Source organism: Nycticebus coucang, chromosome 10 (genome assembly GCF_027406575.1).
Source record: "Nycticebus coucang isolate mNycCou1 chromosome 10, mNycCou1.pri, whole genome shotgun sequence".
In the NCBI taxonomy this organism is placed as follows: domain Eukaryota; kingdom Metazoa; phylum Chordata; class Mammalia; order Primates; family Lorisidae; genus Nycticebus; species Nycticebus coucang.
This window is the reverse complement of record NC_069789.1, coordinates 34,296,442-34,302,441: the sequence shown is the minus strand read 5'-3', so window position 1 is coordinate 34,302,441 and position 6,000 is coordinate 34,296,442. Positions and strand designations below refer to the sequence as shown.

The window sequence follows — 6,000 nt, the reverse complement described above, 5'->3', positions numbered from 1 at the left end:
CCAAAGGGGTTCCCTTCCTAAGCTTTCCATCTGGCCCAGACATTTGGCTGAGGTGTCTTACTTCAGTGATTGCTTTTATGTAATTGTGACATTTCTTGTTTCATACCGCAGAAATGAGTTCGAAAACTGTGGCCTGAGAGCCTAGCAGGCATGCAATAAATACCTGATAAACTGAAATAAACACCACTCAATAAATGGACCCAGTTTATTTCCTTCCTCTGTGCCAACTCATTCTGGGGTTTCATTCACACACAGCCACACGTAACTAGAAAGCATGGACTCCAAACTCTAACCAGCTCCTCCCATGGGGCCATCAGTGCAGACAGTAATCCAGCTCCAGCCTCACCTCCTCATAGATATACATTCTCTCTTGATTTTCTTTAAAAAGTAAAGAAGACAGGTACACAGCCTACAGACACATGAAAAAATGCTCATCTTTAATCATCAGAGAAATGCAAATCAAAACCACTTTGAGATATCATCTAACTCCAGTAAGAGGGGCCCACATAACTAATCCCCAAACTACAAATGTTGGCGTGGATGTAGAGAAAAGGGAACACTTCTGCACTGCTGGTGGAAATGTAAGCTAATATGTTCATTTTGGAAAGAAGTTTGGAGAATACTCAGGGATCTAAAAGTAGACCTGCCATTCAATCCTTCAATTCCTCTACTAGGTGTATATCCGAAAGAGCAAAAATCATGTTACAACTAAGATATTTGCACCAGAATGTTCATTGCAGCTCAATTCATAATAGCCAAGTCATGGAAGAAGCCCAAGTGCCCATCGACCCATGAATTAATTAATAAATTGTGGTATATATATACCATGGAATATTATGCAGGCTTAAAAAAAGATGGAGACTTTACCTCTTTTATGTTTACAAGGAGGGAGCTGGAACACATCCTACTTAGTAAAGGAGTAGGACACTGGCCCCATATGCTGGAAGTGGTGAGTTCAAACCCAACCCAGCCAAAAACTAAAAAAAAAAAAGTCTATACTTCCCAGAGCAATCTACTGATTCAATGCCATTATTATTAAAATACTAATATCCTATTTTCTTTCTTTTTATTTTTTTGAGCCCAATGCTTGGTGTCTTTAATGAGAAAAATGACACCCCCACATTTCAATGCTCAGCCAACACAAATTTATGTGATCTACAAAAGAAAATGTTTTCAGATCCTGGGCTTTGATTATTTTTGTTTTAATGTGACAGGTTTGCTGAACAAAGCATGCATACACCCCTCTTCCTCTGTACCCACTACACACACGCCGCCCAACACCCTTCTTCACAACCAGATCCCATCTGACTCCATGCAACCTCTAGGATGTCAAGCTTCTCTGAGCAAAATTGACCGTGCTGAGTACTCCTTTATTCTCAGTATACATTCATTACAAAGAACAGAGCTGAACTTTTCAATGCTTACAACGTTCCCTAGTATCAGCTGAGCAGGCCAAAAAGAAAAAAGAAATGTGGAAGTTTGTTATTTTTTTCCACCAAATATTTGACACCACCTTTGGAAAGGGAACAAAAGGCATACTGTCAAGCGGATAGACCTGGACAAAATGTTACTGTTTGTTCCTCCCAGCACAGAGGTATATTGAAGCAAAGAAAGGCATTCCACGACTCTCCTGGGGCTTCCTTCCTTCAGCTGAATTATACCAACATGTTCACACCACTGCTGGGTAGCGTGTTGAATTTATTTTATTTTTTTTCCCTTTTTTTTTTTTTTTTATTGTTGGGGATTCATTGAGGGTACAATAAGCCAGGTTACACTGATTGCAATCTAATATCCTATTTTCAAGACTTGGAAAAAATGATTGTGTGTTTTGTATGGAACCAGAAAAAAAGCAATCAATAAATGGAGCTAGGAGAATTGGAAATCCTCATGTAAAAGACTTAAACTGGACTGCACCTTTCTCCACTCATAAAAAATAGATTCAAGATGAATAAAGGACTTAAATTTAAGGCATGAAATGATAAAAATCCTCAATGAAAGCATAGGAAAAACACTGGAAGATATTGGTGCAGGAAAAGACTTTATGAAGAAGACTGCCATGGCAATTGCAACAACAAAAATATAGAAATGGGATTTAATTAAACGGAAATGCTTCTGTACAGCTAAGGAGACAACCAAAGCAAATAGACAACCTAACCATTGGGAAAGGATATTTGCGTATTTCGAATCAGACAAAAGCTTAATAACTAGGATCTACAGAGAACTTAAATTAATCCACATGAAAAAAGCCAATAATCCTATACATCAGTGGGGAAGAGAGATGAACAGACTTTCTCTAATGAAGACGGACGTTTTCTTAGTTATTGTGCTAAGACATTTATATTCCATGAAGCTAGTATATGATGCCCCATGATCATATCAATGTACACAGCTATGATTTAATAAAAAAAAGAAGACAGACAGATAGCTACCAAACATATGAAAAAATGCTCACTCTCCCTATTACAGAAATACAAATTAAAACCACCCTGAGATATCATCTATATCACCTAGAGGGAGTGGTGGTGGTGGTGGTGTGACAGGCCCCACCTCTCACCCGGGATGGCAGTAGTGGGTGTGGTGGTGGTGGTGGTTGTGGGCACTAGGAGGTAGGTCCCACCCCACACAGCTTGTGGGAGGGTTGGGGGTGGTTGTTGTGGTGGTGGGGGTGGTGACCAGGTGCTAGGCTCCCCCCCCAACTCTGGTGGGGTGGTGGGGGCGGTGGTGATGGTGGTGGTGGTGGTTCCTGGGGGTAGGCTCCCACAACCAAAGGCAGGTGAGGGGGTGGGGATTGTGTTGGTGGCAGTAGTGGTGGTGGCCAGGGGTTAGGCCTTACCCCTACCGTGGGATGGAGGGTGGGGGGAGTGGTGGTTGTCCTGTTGGCCGTGGAATAGGGCGCACCTGGGTGGGGGCATGGTGGTGGTGGTGTCAAGGAGGTAGGCCCCATCCCCAAACCCTGGTGAGGGAGTGATTTTTCTGGTGTTGGTGGCCCACAGGTAGGCCCCACCCCAAGCCCTGGGTGGGAGAAGTGGAGGTGGGGGCGGTGGTGGTTTCCGCTGGGGGTAAGCCCCACCCATTACCCCATGTGGGGGTGATAGTGGTGTTGTTGATGGTGGTGGCTGGGGGTAGGCCCCACACCCAAAGGCAGGTGAGGGTGTGGGGGTTGTGGGAGTGGTAGTGGTACTGGTGGCCGTGGAATAGGCCCCACTTCCCACCCCAGTTAGAGGCATGGTGGTGGTGCTAATGGCCAGGGGGCAGGCCCCAACCCCACCTCAGGTGGGGAGGGTGAGTGTGGTGGTGCTGGTGGTGGTGGTGTCCAGGGTGTAGGCCCCACCCTGAAACCCTAGTGAGCATTTGGGGTTTGTGGTGGCGGTGGTGTTGACTGTGGGGGCAGCCCCACCCTTCACCCCAGGTGGGGAGGGTGGGTGTGGTGGTGATGGTAGCAGTGGTGGCTGGGGGTCCACATGGTGGGAGGGGTGGAGATAGTGGTCGTGGTGGTGGAGACCAGCTTCTAGGACCCAACCCCCAACATGGGTAGAGTAGTGGGGGCAGTTGAGGTGCTGGTGGTGGTGGTAGCCTTGGGGTAAGCCCAACCTCTCATCTCTCACTATGCAGGGGAGAGGGGGTGGTGTTGGTGCAGGTGGTGGTGGCCACCGGGCAGTCCTTACCTCCTACCCCAGGTGTGGAAGGTTAGGCCCGACCACAAATGCCGACTGAGGGCCTGGGGGTGTTGGTGGGGGGTGTTGGCCAGTGGGTAGAGCCAACTGCCTACTCAAGTGTAGAGGGTGGGTGTGGTGGTTGTGGTGGTGGTGATGGTGGTGGCCAGTGGGTAGGCCCCAATCCACACACCTCAATGGATGGGGGTGTTCGTGGTGGTGGTGGTGGTGACTGGCTGCTAGGCCCCACCACCAACTGAGGTGTGGTGAGGGGGGGAGTGATGGTGTTGGTGGTTGTGGGGTGAGACCCACCCCTCACCCCACGTGGGGAGGGTGGTGGTGGTGGTGGTGGCCAGTGTGTAGGCCCAACTGCACACACCTGATGGGAGGTGTGGGGTGGTGGTTGTGGTGGTAGTGGTGGTGACTGGGTGCTAGGCCCCAACCTCCAATACAGGTGGGGGGGAGTGGTGGTAGTGGTCATGGTGGCCAGAGTGCTGGACCTACCCCTCAAGCCACGAGCAGAGGGTGGCTCTGGTGGTGGTGGTGGTGGGGGGACGCCAGAGGGTAGTCTCAGACCCCAAACCTGGGTGAGGTCGTGGTGGTAGTGGTGGTGGTGGTGGCCAGGGGGTAAGCCCAACCCCCAAACCCAGCTGAGGTGGTGATAGTGGTGGTAGTGGTGGTGGTGGCTGGTGGGGGCAAGCCCCATCCCCTACCCCTTGCGAGGAGGGTTGGTGTGGTGGTGGTGGTGGTGTCCAGGGGGTAGGTCCCACTACCCATAATGGGAAGGCAGGTATGGGTGATAGTGGTGTTGGTGATCTTTGAGGCCAGGGAATAGACCCTTCCCCCAAACCCAGTGAGGGGTTGGAGGTTGTGGTGTTAATGGTGGTCATGGTGGCTGGGGGTTTGGCCCCACCCTGGGTGGGTGCCATGGTGGTGGTCAGGGGGTAGACCCCACTGCACACACCTGGTGGAAGGGGTGATGGTGGTGGTGGTGGTGATGGTTGTGTTGTTGTGACCAGGTGCTAAGCCCACCCTTCAACTCTGGTGGGGTGGTGGTGGTGGTGGTGGTAGTTATTCCTGGGGGTAGGCCCCACACCAAAGGTGGGTGAGGGGGTGGGGTTTGTGGTGGTGGTAGTGGTGGTAATGACTGGGGGTTAGGCCCACCCCCACTGTAGGAGTGGGAGTGAGGGAGTGGTGGTTGTGGTGGTGGTGGTTGTCCTGTTGTCCATGGGATAGGGCCCACCTGGGTGGAGGGTGTGGTGGTGGTGGTGGTGGCAGGGGGGGCAGACACAACCACCACATAGGATGGGGAGGGTTGGTGTGGTGGTGGTGGTGGTGTCAAGGGGGTAGGCCCCATCCCCAAACCCTGGTGAGAGAGTGAGGTTTGTGGTGGTGGTGGCAGTTGGGCCCCAGCCCAGGCCCTGGGTGGAGTAGTGGTGGTGGCCGTGGTGGTGGCCGTGGTGCTGTCCAGAGTTTAGGCCCCACCCTGAAACCCTGGTGAGGGTTTGGGGTTTGTGGTGGTGGTGGTGTTGACTGTGGGGGGTGGGGCCTGTCCCCCAGCCACCTGGGTGGGGAGGGTGGGTGTGGTGGTGGTGGTGGCAGTGGTGGCCAGGGGGTAGGGGTGGGCATGTGGTGGCAAGGGGTGGGGATAGTGGTTGTGGCGGTGGTAAACAGTTTCTAGGACCCAGTCCCCAACATGGGTGGAGTGATGGGGGTGGTTGTGGTGCTGGTGGTGGTGGTGGTGGTGGCCTTGGGGTAAGTCCAACCTCTCACCCAGTGTGTGGGTGATGGTGTTGGTGCAGGTGGTGGTGGGCAAGGGGCAGGCCTCACCACCTACCCTGAGTGTGCTGGTGGTGTTGGCCAGAGGTTAGGCCCAACTACAAATGCCAGCTGAGGGCCTGGGGGTGTGGTGGTGGTGGTCATGGTGACTGGGGGTTAGGCCCCACTCCCTACCTTAGGTTGAGGTGGTAGTAGTGGGGGTATTGGCCAGGGGACAGGGCCAACCACCTACTCAAGTGGGGATGGTGGTGGTTGTGGTGGTGGCCAGTGGGTAGGCCCCAACGCACACACCTGGTGGGATGGGTGGGGTGGTGGTTGTGGTGGTGGTAATGACCGAGTGCTTGGCCCCAAACCCCAAGCAGGAGCAGAGGGTGGCTGTAGTGACGGGGGGGCACAGGGGGTAGGCCCAACCCTCAAATCTGGGTGAGCTGGTGGTAGCCAGAGGGTAAGCCCAATCCCCAAACCCGGATGAGGTAGTGGTGGTGGTGGCCGGGGGGCAAGCCCCACTCTCCACCCTTGGTGAGGAGGGTTGGTGTGGTGGTGTTGGTGGTGGTTGTGGTGGTGGCCA

The 6,000-nt window shown here is 52.5% G+C and overlaps 1 pseudogene; it reads left to right on the top strand.

The window, feature by feature from the left end:
• The first annotated feature begins 2,559 nt into the window (after positions 1-2,559).
• LOC128596381 (set1/Ash2 histone methyltransferase complex subunit ASH2-like) overlaps positions 2,560-6,000 on the top strand; it is a 98,338-nt pseudogene continuing 94,897 nt past the window's right edge.